Source organism: Rhinolophus sinicus, linkage group LG06 (assembly GCF_036562045.2).
Source record: "Rhinolophus sinicus isolate RSC01 linkage group LG06, ASM3656204v1, whole genome shotgun sequence".
Lineage (NCBI taxonomy): Eukaryota > Metazoa > Chordata > Mammalia > Chiroptera > Rhinolophidae > Rhinolophus > Rhinolophus sinicus.
In genome coordinates this window covers 16,054,397-16,074,009 of record NC_133756.1, presented here as the reverse complement: position 1 = coordinate 16,074,009, position 19,613 = coordinate 16,054,397, and positions in this window count along the sequence as shown.

Below are 19,613 nucleotides of genomic sequence, written 5' to 3'. Positions count from 1 at the left end.
CACCGATGCCAGCTCCTAGTCCACCCTTCAAAGCAATTTCGGAACTCTTTTTCTGGAATGGCCATCAGAACTGTCGTCGTATTACCCTTGATATCCTGAATGTCATCAAAATGTCTTCCTTTCAATATTTCCTTTTTCTTCAGGTAAAGAAAGAAGTCATTGGGGGATAGATCAGGTGAGTGTGTGTGTGTGGGGGTGTTTCAATACAGTTATTTGTTTATTGGCTAAAAACTCCACACAGACAGTGCCTTGTGAGCTGGTGCATTGTCGTGATGCAAGAGCCATGAATTGTTGGTGAAAAGTTCAGGTTGTCTAATTTTTTCACACAGCCTTTTCAGCACTTCCAAATAGTAAACACAGTAAACTGTTTGTCCAGTTGGTACAAATTCATAACGAATAATCCCTCTGATATCAAAAAAAGGTTAGCAACATCGTTGCAACAAGTTTGAGAACTTGTCAGACCGCGTATAAGGGTTCATTGGAAAAGTAGATCAAGGGATTGTGAAGGGTCTTGTTTGTCACGTTAAGGAACTGGAAATTCCAGTGTCTAGTTATCTTCCATTCATACTTCAAGACTCGGCTTCAGCATCCTGTCATCCAGAAAGTTGTGCTGCCCAAGCTCTGTGTCCCTCAACCCCTGTTATCGTTGCATCCCATACATGTTTCCACTTACCACATTGTGCTGGAATTACTGATGAAGTTTTCTGGATCCTCCACTAGACTTTGATCTGCTTAACAGTTGTTTGGGATAGTATAGCATCTAGCATAATAGATACTGGTACCTGTTGGACTGAATTGATTTAAATTTGAGGATAGGATTCAGGAAGCATTACCTGACTTCCTCAAACAGGACAGGTGCTCTTCTCTATACTCCCACAGAATCGTGTGCTTACCAGTCAAAGCTAGTATTAAATAAACTAGACTGAAACGGTCTGCTTACTTGTCTGTCTCTGGGTCTAGACTATAGGTTTCTTGAAGGGAGGGCTCACCATGGCATTCGTACACTTAACAAAACAGCACATCAGGTGACTGATGAATAAATATATATGTAGAATGAATGAATGAGTAGCCATTAAAAATTCTCAAGGCAGGAATGATGGATCAGATAAGGGTTTAGAAATAACTTTGGAGATGCAGCCGGATCGCTCAGTTGGTTAGAGCACAAGCTCTTAACAACAAGGTTGCAGGTTCAATTCCAATATGGGATGGTGGGCTGCGCCCCCTGCAACTAAAGATTGAAGACAGCAACTGGACTTGGAGCTGAGCTGCGCCCTCCACAACTAGACTGAAGGACAACAACTTGAGTTGGAGCTGATGGGCCCTGGAAAAACACACTGTTCCCCCAACATTCCTAATAAAAAAATTATTTAAAAAAACCAAAGAAATAACTTTGGAGTCAATTTTAAATATAGACTGGAGAGGGATAAGACTGGAGACAAAGAAATTAGGGGAAAAAATTACAAAAGAAACACAGGATATACTGGTAAAAGATGGTCTTGTCTTAATAAATGTCTTTCTAATTGGTGAATTTGATTAGATGTTTATATTTATTTTACAAGGCTGATCTCTTTATTCTCTTAGGGTTCCCTAACAGAGGATATTCAGTTACCTCGTTCAGGAAGCCTTCTTTGACCCCAACCGTCACCAAGCTGGTACCTTCGTGTACATCTGGAGGTCATTGAGGGCAGCGACTGCATCTTATTCATCTTAGTATCTCCAATGCCTAGGACATGCCTGCTCAATAAATGTTTGCTGAATGAATGAACACATAAATTGATCTATTAGTATACTGTACTCAAGCTCCGACCAAAACACAGAGGACCTAATGATCCCCAGTGTGCAGGTTTCTGGATACAGGAAACAGAACAAATAAAGCAAGACTGGATAGGGAGATACACCTATTCCACAGGTAACACAGGGTAAATTTCTCTCTCTGACCCCTCCATCCTCATTCTGAAGAATAACTCTCATTGAGTGAAAATCAATAAAAGTCATTTTAAGGGAAGTAGGTTTAGAAAAAGGCGCTGAAGGGGGAGAAAAGAGGAGGGGAACTTCAAGTTCAACCAATTTGGACTTTCTTTTTTTTTTTTATGAGAACTTGTATGCTTCAAAAACCTTTGCAAAATAAAAAGTCTGCTATTCCATACTCCCTTCCAAAAGAAATCCCCCTGCACACAGATAAAACCAATAGTCTTTTTGAGAGTCCCAGTTTTACAACCAAAAAATAAAAAAAATAAATCCACGATAGAAATAATAAAGTCTGCATTTCTCAAATTGACATCAACAAGAAACTTTCTGAAGTAGCTGCAGACTGCTCTCAGAGACATTCAACCAATATGGATGATGAGAACGACCCAGAAATTTACCAACAAATATTTACTCCCTACATACTATGGACGAGGTATTAGGAAGAAGTTTTAAAAGATGTTAAAGAAAAAAGCAACACATAAGATGCACTTTCTATCCTCTAAGAAGCTTGTGGATTTGTGGTGTTAAGTCATAATCAAAAGTAAATAATAGCCAATAAAATTATAATGCAGATAAAAATTATCAAATGAGTAACATAGGCAAACTGTTGCAGCATTTTAAAGGCCAGAGAGACCCTCGGGGTTTGAGATGTTCCAAAGTGATTTGGGAGAAGATGGGATACAAATAGGGCACTGAAGAAGATAAGAGCTGAATATTGAAGAATGGAACATATCACAAGAATATGTCCATGGCATGTCAGGGAACAATTTACTCATGATGCACCATGAAGAGTATTTGCAATAGTAGGAATTATTAAAATTTGAGATGGAGAGATAGCATTGCAGTTAAAAATGACTAGAAGCAGATCTGGGTTTGAATCCTGTTTCTACCACTTACTGGTTGAGTGACCTTGTCACATTTATCCCCTCTGAAGCTCAGTTTCCACAACCTTAAATGGAGAGAGTTTGAATTACACCTACCTCATAAAGCTGATATGAAGATTACATGAAAGGTACTCACCACAGTTCTTGGCAAGTAGTAAGTGCTCAGTAGGTGACAGTTCCATGTTCTCCTCTTAACGTCTAAGTTTGTGGCCTGAAATTTCTAGGGATTAAAGAGGATTTTTTTTTTAATTAAAAAAAGTACAGAACAAAGCAGACCTGTATAGAACAGGTAGCTAGCCCTTTTGCTTTCACTCCCCCAATGTAGCTGCATTTTCCCTACTGATTTCCATTTGGAGCAAGACTTGAGCATCCTTATTGTTTGATTTTGAAACATTCCTTCCTAAAAGTACTCTTTCTGAAGGTCCTCTTCCTAAAAGTACTCTGAAGCTCGCTCACCTCCACTATCATCCCCGTGTTTTTCTAGAAATAGAATGCTTGTGGAGGAAAATAAGGAACCATGCAGATTTTAGGTTCGTTACTTATTTATTCATTCATTGATTTAATAAGTATTTATTGAACACCTATTTTGGAAAGATGAGAAGCCATCAAGTGGAAATTCCCCCAACTTCCCACCACCTACTTGCACCCGTACCGCTCTTTCCTTTTCTCTCTTGTTGCAGAGGGAAGAAGAGGCCCTCCCGTTACAGGCTGGACCCTCCATCTGTGCTCTGGAGCCCTGGCCTTCCTTGGGGGCCTTTGCACTAGGGCCATCTCTTTCTTTTTCCAACCTCTTCGTCTTTAATGATTCCTTTCTATTCAACATTTAAACATACTCAGGTAGCTGTCATTGGGGGGGGAAGGGGAGAGAGAGAGAGAAAGGGAGAAAGAAAGAGAGGTCTTACTTAGCTTTTCATCCACATCCTTCTCCAGCTTTCACTCTCTCCCTCCCCGTCTCTTTCCCAAATTTGTGGAAAGCGTTGCCTACATACTCTGCCTCTCTTTTCTCACCTCCCATTTACTCCCCAACCCCATCAATCTGAATTTTGTGTTTGACATTCCTCAAAAACTTCTCTCAGTAAGATCATCAATTTTAATTTCTCATTTTACTTAACCATTCCCTTTTTGAAATGCTTTCTTCCTTTGACTTCTGTGACATCACAAGTTTCTGATTTTATTTTCCTCCCTAGCTGGTTTTCCTGACCATCTTTGACAGATCTCTTTTATGTGACCATCAAACGTGTTTCACATTGTGTTCTAAATGCAAACACACCTCTTCCCACTTTGGCTTTTTCTGAAGGGAAATGCATTCACTCTCATGGCGTTATTAGCATTGATAGACCTAAACCTCTCAAATCTATAGTTCCAGAGCTACATATCCACCTGCCTACATAAGCTCTCCAGCTGAATAATTCACTGACACCTCACACTCAGCATATCCAAATCCAGACTCATCACCTTCATTCTCAAACCCGGTCCTCCTGTGGTGTTTCTTAACTCAGTAAACAACAGTGCCAGCTGCTTTGCATGTCATCCTCAACCACTCCTTCTTCACCATTTATTATAAATCGGTAACTGATTTCGTCATTATACTGCTTAGTTCTAAAAACATACTTTCCTCCATTTCACCACCACCATCTCTTGTCTAAGGTACAGCAACAGCCTCCTTTTAAAAAGGGCTAATCCGTTTATATCACTTTCAATGCTTATAGTATGGCTGCCCATTGACCTTGGGATAAAGTCGAAAATCCTTAATATGGTCTACAAGGTCTTAGATGTTCTGACCCCCTGCCTACATTTCCAGCTTCATTTCATTTCCCTTTCCCTCTTCCCTGTCATCTCCAGCCATATTGGTCTCCTCTCGGTGCTTTAATACATCACACACTCTCAACTTCAAGACTTTGCTCTCTTTCCCTCTTCTTTCAATCTCTGCCCTTCACCTAACTACTCCTATTCATCTTTTCAGGTTTCAGCTTAACTGTTCTGGACGTAGAGGCAGAGTTGGTTAGTTCTCCCTTTATGGAGTCACGTGGTGCCCCATTCTTCTCCTTTCTAACACTCCTCACTTTTATATTGTCTGCCTCCCCTGATAGTCTGTAAGCTCCAAGAGGACAGGAGCCGTGCCTGTCCTGCTTATCAATGCACTTATTCCTAGTGCACAGCACAGTGTCTAGCAAATGAAACAATAGGGAACAGGGAATAAAATATTAATTAATGAACTCATCCAATAAGCTTCAGATTAACTTCATTTTTATTTCTGCAAAACCCTCCTTGAACCACCCAAGCAGAGTTGATAACTTCCATGTTAATATCACTACTATATCAAAGACACTACTTCTATTATTGCACTTAACACACTGTATTGCAATTATTTATTTAATATTCATTTCTTTATACATTTCACTCCCCTTTTAAAATGTGAGCTTCTTGTATATCAGGATTGTTATCTTATTTATCTTTTTATCCCTAACACTTCACTTGGTGTCTGAAACAAAGAAAATGCTCGATCAATGTTTACAGAATTGAATTGACAAACTCTGCCAACCGGCTGGATGTAAGATCTGAAGGAATGTGGAAAGTCAAAGATAAACTCTGAAGTGTGTTCGAGTCTTTACCAAAAATGGAGAAGTTGATAAAGGAGGGTGGTTTAGAAGATAAATATATGCAGTTCTGGGTATAGATATTGATAATGCTGGTGCTAGATGGCAGAATTTATACTGAGTGAGAAGGTCAGTAAAGTAATGGAGTCCTGACAGGGAACGTGAAGCTAATTCCCAGGGCAGGAAGCAGTCTGCTGTCGCCAGGAGAGGGCTAGTGGATAGGAAACACTCTAATCTGCCTAGGACAGTCCCAGCTTACACCTGTTGTCCTAGCACAATAATTGACGATACCTACCCCCTTACACTCACAAAAGTATCCGAATGAATTATATGGCCAGCCTACTAGAAGACCACATGAGTTTGGAAAAGTTGAGTGAGTTAAGGGCAAGTACATTTAGGTCAAGAGCATGGCAAGAACCATTGACAAAATAAAGAGGCAACCAACTGAATGGGAGAAGATTTTTGCAAACAGTGCCTCCGATAAGGGGCTAATATCCAAAATATACAAGGAACTCATGAAACTCAACAACAAAAAAACAAACAACCCAATTGAAAAATGGGCAGATGACCTGAAGAGACATTTCTCCAAAGAGGACATATAAATGGCAAATAGACATGAAAAAATGCTCAACATCGCTAATCATCAGAGAAATGCAAATAAAAACCACAATGAGATATCACCTCACCCCAGTCAGAATGGCTATCATCAACAAGACAAATAGTAACAAGTGTTGGAGAGGCTGTGGAGAAAAAGGAACCCTCATACACGGTGGGAATGCAGACTGGTGTAGCTGTTATGGAAGGCAGTGTGGAGGTTCCTCAAAAAATTACGAATAGAATTACCATATGACCTAGCCATCCCTCTCCTGGGTATCTACCCAAAAAAATCTGAAAACATTTATACATAAAGACACTTGTGCTCCAATGTTCATTGCAGCTTTGTTTACGGTGGCCAAGACATGGAAACAACCAAAATGTCATTCAATAGATGAATGGATAAAGAAGTTGTGGTATATATACACAATGGAATACTATTCGGCAGTAAGAAAAGATGATATAGGAACATTTGTGACAACATGGATAGATCTTGAGTGTATAATACTAAGCGAAATAAGTCGGACAGAAAAAGCAGAGAACCATATGATTTCACTGATATGTGGTATATAAACCAAAAACAACAAAAGAACAAGACAAACAAATGAGAAACAAAAACTCATAGACAGAGACAATAGTTTTGTGGTTACCAGAGGGTAAGGAGGGTAGGGGGTGGGAGATGAGGGTAAGGGGGATCAAATATATGGTGATGGAAGAACTGACTCTGGGTGATGAACACACAATGGGATTTATAGATGATGTAATACAGAATTGTACACCTGAAATCTATGTAAGTTTACTAACAATTGTCACCCCAATAAATTAAAAAAAAAAAAGAGCATGGCAAGGAATTAGAGTGATTTCAAATTGCTAATAGTAAAGGGATGTACTGAACTGAATGACATTTTATGAAGAGCCTACTATGAAATGAAACACCTAGCTACTTTTAAATAAGTGAAGCTACTTAATTCTCACCAAAACCCTGATAGATAGGCATTTTCACTCATATTTTACAGATATAACCATCGAAGCTCAGATTAAATAACATGCTCAAAAAGTTAGCTGAAACATAGTTAAAAAGTAAAACATAGCTAGAAAGTAAAAATAACTAACTAAATATAAATGAATAATTGAAAAAAGAAGTCGAATGGGGAAATATCTGGAAGTCACTAGAGGTGAGTAGGAAGGGAGAAATAAGGCATCAATACAATACCTTCCCCATAACGGAGGGCAATCACTGCTATCAAGATCCATCATTGTAACTTGTAAAATCAGGCCCACCGTTTTCTTGAGTACTGAGCTTCATTGTAAGCCACCCTTCTTCTCCCAAGAGAGAAGTAATTCCAGGGCATAACTCCAGCGAAATGGAAAATAGACACCCATATTGGGACACACCTAGCTTCCAAACGAGCTTGTAGACAGAGACAAATCAAATACTCAGGGGCAAAAGGAAGTTAATCTTGGCTAAAATGCATGTCAAATAAGATATCACTGCAATGAAAGCAAAAGCAGGAAAGGGATAATCTAAGCAGAGCCCTGAAATTTATGTGTAGAAGTGAAAAGTCAAATAGAAGCCACACAGTGGAGTGATACAATGGAGGAAAGTGCAGAGAAGGAGCCACGCAAGACAAAGGAATATAAACATTTCATGAGAATGACTTACAGGTTCCAGGTTAGAAAATGAGTTGACTCTTGTAATGGCTTCCTTCAAAGTGAGTGAAAATTGCATTTTAGCAGTAAATATCCTTCAATCTTTCCCAAGAGCTAAATAAGGTAGTCTTTACTATGCAAAAATAGTAGGGTCACTTTTTACTGCCTCCCTCATTGAACAATGCCTAATAAGCAATTATACTTCAGTTCTGCTGCATCTTTTCCCTCCCTTTCTTTTGAAGACTAGAAAGAGATGAATGCGACTGCACATATGCAGTTAGAATTTCACTTCGAGGCGATCAGTTTTAAGAAGCCCATTGCAAAAATGGGCTGCATTTAAGAATGCCTTTGGCACATCTGTTTTTTCATGGGCCAGCAGCCCAGTGAGAAGAACAAGTACTGTAAGCCAAGAAACCAAGACAGTGACTAGTAGTTGTGGAACTTTGGTAAATCATAAACTCTATTATTCTCAGAGCCATTTTTTTTCTATCTCTGTTGCAGGGGTTTTTGTTATGTTTTGTTATTTTGTGACAAATTCTATACAAAGGCAAGGTAGGTATTATTAAGGAATGCCTTTTAAATGTTAAATCCATTTTTGAATCATTGTAAAAGCAAGTAAATAATTACACTTTCCTTATTCTTTTCCTCTTGTTTGTAACAATCTAACATTTTGTTTAATAAAGACTTATGAACCTTAAGAGTTTGAAGAAATGCTGGAAGTCAAGTTAAAGTTTGTATTTAAGACATCATTCAAATTATATGGCCTCTTCTTAATTTACATATCAGTCAATCAATAAACAAACATTTGTTCAGTGCTTACTGGGTGTCTAGAATTATGGCAGGCTGTGTGGGGGAGTGATACAAAATACTGTGTTTCATCAAATCAAAGACAGTTTGGATCATAAAATGCATCCCATTTTTTGAGCTGTTAAAATGTAGAAAATATGCATGTAAGTAGTGATCATATGTGGGTAGAAAACAAAGAGCTTCCACAGTGAGAAAAATAATGGAATATATCCATAAAAAGTACCAAGTGAGTGTTAGAGACAAAAAGGAGCTCAGAAGTTCAGTAGAGCACGAAGTAATAAGGAGCCGAGGGTGGTGAGGGAAGCGCACTGCGTATGACACTGGCCTCGTTCTGCTAATGTATTTTCTATTGATTCTGTAAGGCACTGGCAAGAAAAGAACAAATTAAAAACTAAGCTTTATATTTTTCCTCCTTAAATGTGACAACTTTAAGTTTTGTTAGGACTTCTGCATTCTATCATTATACCAATCTGAAGCCCTGATTTCTCTTGTGTTGGGATTTAACTTAACAAGAAAAATTAAGCAAATACAAAAATGCTCAAATAAGGATGAAATTTGGAAGAAATGGCCCAAATCATTTAAAATTTCAGGCTGCAAAAACAAGTGAAAATATTTTGAAATAATAGTTTACACATTATTTCTATACTTGGGGAATGAAAATAAAAATGGAAGTTCTAAATTACATTTGCACCTCCACATCTAGGCTTAATTCCTGGGTCACCATGAAATTCCTCCTCTACCTACACGCCATCCCAAGCTACAAGGACCAAGACCTCCAACCCCTGATTAAACAGGACACCAGTGGATGCTGAGCCTAAGAATCTAATCTTTTTAGGACCACTGTTCATCCCTCCCCTCAAAGAACCTCAACTTCAAGCTTCTTTGCTCCCACTGCTGTCCTCTGCTGCATCTACTGTGACTAATCAAACCTCCGCATGAAAAGAAATACTTGTAGGACCTTCCAGACCACAGTTGACTTTTATTAAGCCTTTGTGTCCACTGTTCTCCAAGGGTGAGTTGGGACTAAACCTGCCGAATTCATTCCTATTTTCATAGGTCAAAGCCCCAAATATAAGTACCTGCTCCCTTCCCATATTTGTCCCCTATGGAACTGCCATTCTTAATGTGCCCTAAACTTCCTTAGACCTAATTTAATCCCCTTCTCTCCCTGCCAAAACCTTCCACTTGCCCTCTGGAATTCGACCTCCTCGATGCCCTAAATTCAGTACTCTGAATGTTCCCTCCACTTCTTGACTTACCCAAACCTGGCTCTCTCCCTCTTTCCCTGCAACTCCCTCCAGTGAAGTCTGCTCAAATTCTCACACCTATGTAGTGTCAGGGGATGAGGCTACTTCCCGGGGCTCCTCAGAGTCCACTGTTTCTCTGTCCTTTTATAAGAGCCCCTGCTACCCTCTCCCTAATTGGTCATTGTAATTGATCTACCTCCTGCGTGCTCATCATTTGCAGAAGACCCTGGCACGTGGCTTCCTCTCTTGTTTTATACCACGAGTCCAGCCATCATCCTAAGTAACATCAGAGTCCTCGCGAAAGACCAACTTAATCTCCAATGTCCTCCTAATGCTACTGGACACCCCCCCCCCACAGTCACTCCCTGGACCTTGTCATCATCCCCTGAAAAACCCTTCCACTTTCTCTACTTCTAACAGTCCACTTTCTGACCACAATCACCTGTCCTTCCAGCTTGCTTATTAAACTAGTCTGACTGCAATTGTTCCTTTTCATTTGAGTATCAGATTGTCCCTTCCTGTCTTCACTTCTCTGTTTATCTAGCTTAGCGTCATGATCCGTCATTTCATTCACTCTTAGAATAACCCTGAACTCTCTTTTTGAATACATTCTTTCCTTCTCGTCTAAGGCACCACAGTATCCCAGTTTCTCTTACTTCTCCAGCAGTCCTTTCGCAGACATTTTTACTGGATCCTTCCTCCTCTGCTACTAAACCTTTAACCATCAGAATGTTTCAAGGGTCTGTCCTAGGAGCTCTTCTCTTTTCATTCAATATTCTTTCTTAAGGAGGCTCAACTCCTCCCATAGCTTTAATTACTCACAGTATGCATTTGCTGTTCACATTCATACCTTGAGTTAGAATTGTTCTTTGGGCTCCAGAAGGATGTATCTAACTGCTTCCCTTACCTCTTCAGATGGATATCTCCAAGGTACCTCCAACTCAGCATGTTTAAAAGTAAACTCATCACTTTCCCATTAAATCTATTTCTTACAGAAATCTGAGTCATCTTTGGCATCTCCCTCTCGCCCATCTTCCCATATTGAAATAATTTCTAGGATCTGTTCATTCTATCTCCAAATTGTTTCTCAAAATGTGTCCACTTTTCTCCACCTCTACGGCCACCTCTCTGGTCCAAGTCACTATCGTTTTTCCTTCAACAGGTTTTACTCACTATCTACCATGTGCCATACCCTGTAAGTAGCAGAATATAGAACTACAAAAGAGCCTCTGGCCTGGGGCACTTAAATAACTGGTCTTCTTGCATCATTACCTACCTCCCTGCCCCCATCTATTTTCCGCATTGAAGACAGACTGTGTCTCTGTGTTTTGTGTGTTTTTTAATGCAAATCTGATTTTGTCACCTCTTGATGTAAGGATTAAACTAGATTATGTATGTAAAGGATTTATTAAGTGTCTGGCACATGATAAATAGTCAATAAATGGTAATCAGTACAGGTATGTTGAATAACTCAATAAATGATTTTGGAATAACTGTCTAGCCATTTGGAAAAAATGAAGTTCTAGCCCTACCTCACTCCTTAGATTCACAGGGGAAAAAATGAAACCATAAAAAAAAAAAACAACTTGAAGAAAACATGGGTAAATATTCGTATAATCTTGAAGGTGAAGAAAGCCTTTTAAAATATGTTCCAAAAGCCAGAAGCCATAAAGGGCAAATATTAACCAACTACAAATATAAACATTCTGCATAGCAAAAAAAGCTATCAACAAGACCGAAAGACAAATAACAATAGGAAAAACTTATAATATTTCACTTAAAAGAGCTAATAACAAGTATCTAACTGTCTCTTATAAACCAACAATATTAACAACCCAGTAGAAAAAGTTCAAACCACATAACTAGACAATTCACAAAGTAAAAATACAAATGGTTAATAGGCTAAAGACAATGTAAATAAAACAACGAGCTATTGTAGTTTACCTATACATTGGCAAAGGTTAGGAAGATTGACTAAACTCACTGAAGGTAAGGAAAATGGGCACTCACCTGCACTTTTGGTAAGAGTATAAATTTGAACAACTTTTCGATAAATAATTTGGCAAGGGGTAATATAACAAGCGGTGTATCATTGTTATTTTAATTTCATTTGCTTAGTTAAAAGTCAACTTGAACCATGTTTCAAATGTTTATTAGACAGATTAATATTGGACATATTTTCTGTGATTTTCCTAATTCACATCTTTTGCCCACTTTTCTAATGGGTTGTCTTTTCCTTATTCATTATTAGGTTCTCTTAACATAATGTAGACAGTAAACCTTTAATTGTTATATATGTTTCAAATATGTGATCTCAGTCTATCATGTTTATAGTGATTTTCATTGTATAGAAGTTGAAATATTTTACTTAGTTACATTTTTTCCTTTGGCTTCTAGACTTTACATCTTGCTTAAAAGAAGCATTTCAACCACAAGATTTTAAAAATATTCTGCTATATCTTCTGGTTTATTAGTTTCATCTTTTTCATTTAGATCTTTACCTATCAGATTCACATAAACTAATATTATCTGACTTTGACTATCACACTCACACGAACAAAGGAGATATAATTTTCCATCGACCAGATGTTTGGACTCTTATCAGAGGCACCGTCACCTCAGTCTGAGGTACCTGGGAAGCAGAATTAGTAAACTGGTACCCTGACGGTATTCCCAGTGCTAGTAATTAAAAGAGGGGAGTATTTCATGCAGGAGATCAAAGATGAGAAGAATTATGGGTATCTTAACTACAGATTTGTAATATACAAAGGAGCAGGACCTCTTCTGGCCAGAGGAAATAAATGGCCCTGAAGACTAATGATTGAAATGCTCAGGTTCTCCTGTTTCCAGTATCTTTCTCCCATGGACAGTGCTGAATGCATTCAGCTAACGTTTATCTCTCTGGCTTTCCTCTATTTCTAGCTGGACGGCAGACCACACTAAAGCATTCTTTCCTTAGATGTGTTAATACCACTGATTAGTAGTCAAATAACTGGTCCCAAGGGCTTGGGAGACACTGGGTTCCTTTCATCACCTGCTGATTACGTTAAATTCTCTCAAGGGCAACCTTATTTTCCTTATTTGTAAGTTCTAAGTACTAACTACAACAGCTTTATCTGGGAAGAGAAGTCTAAATTGAAGAAAAATTGAAGAAAAATGCAAGACTATATACAGAGTGCCAAAAAAAATGTGTACACATTTTAAGAAAGGAAAACTGTAATTAAAATTGTAATACTCAATATATACCGATAACAAAAGATGAATACAAGTCACGTTTGACTTCTGCAATGACAAGAGGTGCTCAAAGTTGTTACTATCAGCGTCCAGACACTTCTGATTATGGCGAACTACTGCTTGAGCAACGTTGACCAAGTGTCCAGTTGTATACATTTTTTTGGCACCCCCGGTATAACAGACAGAGAATTGTATAGCACAAGAGAGGTACTGAAGGTTTTTAGGCATGGAAACGAGAGATGACAGTGATGAGGAAGGCTGGTTTATCAGTCACATAAAGGTGGAGGTTGGAGGCAGGAAACAGTGGGGGACAATGATGGCAGGGAGACTAGTCAGGAGGCTGTGGCAGTAACCTAGGCAAGGCCAGCGCCAATTCTAGACTGTGGTCTAGACCAAATTCCTCTCTGCATCCTGAGCCCTTAGCCCCCAGTGAACTGGAACATTCGGGTATTTTAGAAAATGTTGTGACAAAATATTGTTTATCCTGTTCATTTATTAATATTCTGAATTTAGCTTAGCAATACCTTTCTTTGTAATGACAACAACCATTTATGAAGGGCCCACAATGTGGCAGGCATTTAAACATTTTTATATAATCTTTATAAAAACCCCCTAATGATTCACAGATAAGCAAAGCAAAGTTCAGAGAATTTTATGACACGCGTACAAGGTTTCATAGATAGAAAATGACAGTCTAGACACTTAGTAATTTACCACAGATTAAGAGAAGTAAAGTCTTATCTTACCACTTTTCTAGAATGCCATCATTATTTTTGACAAAACTTGGGCCCCAGATAAGCTAAAATAGTGGTCTCCAAATTTCTTGACCATGCATGCTTACCAGCAAAAAAGTACACACTCCCCCAATTTATGCATATTTATAGTAATTTCTAAATTACTACCATCGGTTAATATCTCAAGGTACAATAGGGCAAAACTCATAATGTACCTAACTCCATATGTCAAACATTCTTAACAATTTCAAAAAATTTTTGCTGACTTCTTGTCAGATCTGATTAGCTTGTAACTGTTTTTATCTGATAATCTGACTAAGAGCTCCTACTAGGAGTAGAAGCGATTGCTTGTGCTTGCATTTTTTGTGTATTATTTAAAAGTCATGTTTTCTTTGCAGGAATGTTTTTAAACAATCTGTCCATTCCATGAAGCTAAAACTAGTTAGTATAATTGGTAAATCCGTTCACTGGGCACATGTTAATTGCAGTACGTTATCTGCACCACTAGCAACCCCTCAGGTTGCTGAATTCGGGTCTCCCCTCAGGGTATATCATGTCCCCTATATGACAGGTAATCAAGTGACCAAGCGAGGGTGCCTGTCTCAATGTATATGTCAAATATCAGTAAAACCTAATATTTTTTTCTTTTTTACATTAAAAATACATATGATTGTAGTTCAAGTATTTTCTTCCTGACCTGAATATCTCTACTAGAGGATTGCCTCGAGTAACAAGGTCAGATGTTTTTTAGTTGGCTTTCTAATGATTAATCCCGTCATCCTAAAAACACTGTTCCCAGGAAGAAACACACACATCCGGGTCTTTTTGCTCACTAGCATTGTGGGTGAGGCTACTCTGCCCCTGGAGCATTGGGGAGCTGTCAGGGCTTGGCCTGATCGTCTCAATTTTAAGGTTCCAGGGCCTAGAAGAGTCAGAGTAAAACTCTAGAATTCAGCTCTGCTCTTTCATATCCCTGGTGACAACCACAAGAAGAGACAGAATCTCAGATGGGCTTGTTGATGGAAGAGGCTTTAGGGGAAACTTGTCAAAACCCCTTGTTTCACTGAAGGAGATATGGGGCACAGTGAGCAAGGCCCCCAAGCCTGTGGCCTGGGGCTTTCCAGGACCCAGCCAGGGCCAGGTTTACTTACCTGCTGGGCTCCTCTCCACCAAATTACAACTTTGGGTCAGGGCCTCCTCCCCTGGAGCAGTCAGTGCTTCCCCCATCTAGGAGGCTACAGCCTGGGAGACAGAGGCTGGCTGATTAGCCCCAGGGCAGCGTGGAGAGGGGGACAGGGTGGCAGAGCAGGGTCGTGTGTTCACCCCACAGATGTGTCCTCCCCCCCAGGCTCTCCTGCACCTTCCTCCACCCCACTCCACCACTCCACACCCCCTTTCACAGACGACCCAGCTGTGCTCTGAAAGGCAAGAGAACACACCTTCTCCCTGCTACTCTCAGGGGTAACATCCAGTTCCATGCAAGGAGGTGTCGGGAAGCCCCCACCACTTAATGCACTTAGTCTTTGATCATGTGGAACCCAGCCCTCTCCCTTCCATCACCCCTTAGGAAGTGGAGTTCTCTGGACTTTACTAGGAGTTTCCTTAGCACCCCACCATATACACCACTCCTAGCCTAAATCTTGAATCCCTCTGCTCACCTCCCTTTCACTTTGAATGACTTAGAAATTTACTTCCAAATGCCTGGTGTGGGCCCTCCAGGCACCCCCAGGCCCTCCCAAGTCTCCTCTCAGTAACAGGAGCTAACACTTAGTGAGCAGAGCACTTACTCTCTGCTAAGCACATTATATGGATTAACTCATTTAATCCTCACAGCAAGTCTGTGATGCAGAGACTACAGTTATCCACATTTTATAGATGAGGAGACTGAATCACAGAGAAGCTAAGGCCCTTGCCTGAGGTCACCTCGCTGATTAATGGTGAAACTGGAATTTGAACCCAAGCAATCTAGCTCCAGAGTTCCGCTTGTAACCCCCTGTACTATGCACTAAGATTTATATAGAAAATTGATGTTTTCTCAACTTTCGTAAAGTCTGGCTAAAAGCGTGTTAAGACATGTTATCGATCTGTAGCATACACGCTACACAAGTGTGGCTTTAAGGTAAGTCCCCCAGCTGCCTTCCAGCCAAATTGCTGCCGCCCCAAAGACCTTCCTACACAGAAATTCTGGACCTGCTCCTGCAAGTGCCCTTCATTTTGCTCCGCCTGGAGACCCTTGCTATCCTTGTGGAGACCTTCATTGGTGGTCTCGTCTGCTCTCAGTGATATCATTTCCACTCCTCAAGGGAACACCTGCAGCGCTCACTAGTTGAATGTTTACTCCTCTTTCTGGAAGGAAGATGAAAGCAAGCAAGGAGAGCTGGGTACACAGACATCCATCAACTGGGCTTTTGATCTCTCTGCCTGGGAAGCAGATTTCACACTCACACCAACTGCAACAAATTTCACTCGTGAAGTTTCTTGCGATACCCCATCCAGTCTGGAACTGAACCTGCACCGTGGTGAGTCCCCTCAATGCCAGGCCCCCTGAGGGCCCGGGGCTTGCTCTTACATGGGTGCAGTCAACATTGCAGGTGATATGACAGGCTATGCAGTCAATTTCTGCAGAGTTTGAGCAACATGAGGCCCGAAATCAGAGTTTCTACTATGTGTAGAGCCCATTGTGTGTCCATACTTGCAGCCACAGCCAGCAGAATGGGAGAGAAACTTGCTGGACACCAAGGCTAGGCCTGTCCAGGGCTACTGCCCTTTAACTCTGATGCAGGATCAGTAGGTAACCTGGGCACAACTAAAGAAGCTGTCTTATGGCTCCCAGAAGTAAAAGGGACTTGGTGAATCGAGGAAGGGGCTACAGGAAAGAGATGCCAGGTGGCAGCTGGAGAAGAAAATCAGTCAGTGAAGGCAAGAAGGGCAAGGGACCAACTGTGGCAAAGGCCTGACAGCTGGCTGGCCAGAAGAAACCCTTTAGGATGGCGTTCAGGGCCTGAAATGCACCCTTAGTAAGGTAAGTTATTGAAACGCCCTTGCAAATATAAAGTGCTGTACAAACACTAAATCTAGAACGGCTAATAATTTTGTTATGTTAAAGTATTCGTGTCAGGTAATTAATGTACTCATTGTGATCATTTAATTTTATGGCAGGTAGTGTAAGGCTGGACAGAAATAGGCCTCTTTGGCCCAGTCCTCTCATTTCTCATTAGATAAGCCAGCAGCGGTCTCCCTGGCCGGCTGCGCCAAGCTCCTGCGGCAGCGGCAGCGGACTCAGCACCTGGACCCCAGGCCTCCACGCTTCAGAGATTTCATTTCCCTTGGCCCCCCGGAGCCTAGAGGACCTAGTGCCCCCTGGTGGTGCCTGGGGCACCACCATTTCCTCAAAGGAAATTCATAGATGAATGAGGGGGGATAAGAGAAACTTGGTCTCCTTAATAGGAACTTCTCTCTTGACAAGCGTCCCTCAAAGCCACCACGTGCTTGCACAGTAAAGGGGCAATTGGCATTGCTGTGTGGTGCTCTTTGGGGGAGCAGCAGAGCAGAAGGCTACAGCAGGGAAAGGCCCAGCCATACCACCCCACAAAGCCCTGCAGGGAGGCCGTTCAGGCTCCTGGCCACAGCGCAAGTCGCTATGGTGTTGTCACAGAGAGAGGAGCGCGCCTTGTTCCCTGCCCAGTCTACTGAGGGGCCGGCTTGCGGCAGGGAGTGTCCATCTTCCCTCTGCTCTCTCGATTCCTTCTTGCCCATCACCCCTCTGCCTCCTCAACATACCCAGAGCCAAGGCAACTACTTTCATCCCTTTCCCAAAACCTTCCTGGAATCTCTTCTATGGGAGCGCTTCCTGATTAAGTAGGTCCTAGAGAAGAAGCTCCCCTTCTGTCTGCTCTCAGGCCTAGCCTGTATGCCAGCCTGGAGCAGGGCCCAAGAGGGTGTAAGGCTACGCCTTGCTCTGCCCTGAATGAGTTCCCCAATCTCAAACACAGCCACGTTCACATAAAAACACACACAGCTGTCTCCATCTAGACCTTCTTATTGATCCCTGAGTGCCTGAGGTGCTGCCCAGAAGGCTGGTCCATGCTGGATATATTAAGATTAGCTCGGCTAGATACTGACTTACAACTTAAGAGAATCCTTGATTATGGTCAATGTGCTTTTGCTCTCTTTCTTCCTCCCCTCCCCCACATTTTCTGCTGGACACCCCTCAGGTCAGGCCCAGTAACTAATATATTTATTACTGACCCAGAAAGGTTTTGGGGGTACACCTTTCCTAGTGGCTTTCTTTGCTAACATCAGCAACAGCTGCGGATGACCCATAACCCCAGGTTACTTGTAATCTTGTGGGAAGACAGTGGGTCCAGCCCGTTGGCTATGGTCCTGCCAGCCTCCGAGTCAGTGTGCGCTTAGGAAGCTCTCTGCATGGAAGGACCCTGCCTCACTCAGTAGAGGGTAAAACATGACTACTGCCTTCTAGACCAGGGCTTCACATAGAGCTCCAGGCCCACTAGCCTGAGTCTCACAAAGGAAAATAAGAACACTACTCTCTACTGAGGCATCACCATGTGTCAGGGACTGCAGGAAAGTACTTTATGTATATTGTCTCATTTAACTCACCCAACCCACCTTGACATTGGGGCCTTCTGTGGCCTCATTTTACAGACGCAAGAACTAAGTCTCAGAGAGAGCCAGTAGCTTGCTTAAGGACATATTGTTGCTGGATGGCAGAACTGGGATTTGAACTCAGGCAGTCTATGGCAAGAATTCACATGCAAAACTACTACTCGATACTGCTTTCTTTTGTGCTGTCTGGATATACTGGCGTTCCATTTCAGAACAATTATTGTTGTCTACTTGTGCCAGCCACTGTGCTGGGCCCTTGGGAGGGGCAGACTTTATACAAGATTGATTGATTGATTATTTCCCATTTGCTAGTCACTGTGCTAAGCTGGGAAGGAATCTGTACTGGAGAGTGAATAATGGCCATATCGACAGCTCCTTGCCAGGAGAAGGGGCTCTGGGTGTTTCCTTATGCAGAGATGACCATGCTTTGAATCAAGTGACTTTACTATTCTGACCACAGCTAACTAGATCAGGGACGGACACTTGACCCAAAGGCAGCCAATCTATTGGCTGACCAGGAGTCCATGAGGTAGACCTATAAGAAAGCTCTGTTTAACAAAGTTATTCACTGGGGTGTGGTCAAACCAATTAGATCATTTTCTTGGAAAATATAAACTCATGTTGGTTGGAAGGGTTAGGCGCTATAGAAGCAAGGACAGAATACTAAGTGACTGCAAAATACAAGAGTGGAGATCAATGACTACTCATTCACAGACAGCAATGAAAACACCTCATTTATAAAACTATGCTGTGCCCTGAAAAACCTTCCAGTCCTCAAAGTGTCACTGTGTGGCTGGCTATATGTCTTGACTTCCTTATTTTTATCTAAATCCTCACAATGATCTGCTGTTACCAATGTGATTTGAGTGTGTCTTCGTTTAGTTCACGACTAACTGGGTAATACAAGACAGACAATGAGACAATTATAATAGAGGGTAATAAATGCAACCATGGCGGGAGCCCAGGAGGCTGTGAGAGCACAGAGGAGGTACCAGAGAGAATCAGGGAGGGCTTCCCAGAGGAAGATGAGTAAGATAGAGTCCCCATTTCACTCAAAGCAAAAGCCATCATCCTTAAAATGGCCCCACATAATCTGACCCACTCTCCCCATGTTACCACCTCTCTAATTTCTATTCCTATCACTGTATTCTCTTTTTGGCACAACCTATTTTACCCTCACTGGCTACCTGGGTGCTCCTGAAACACACTGGCTCCTGCCTTAGGGTCGTTGCTCTTGCTACTCTGTAATATCTCCAGATAACCAATTATTCA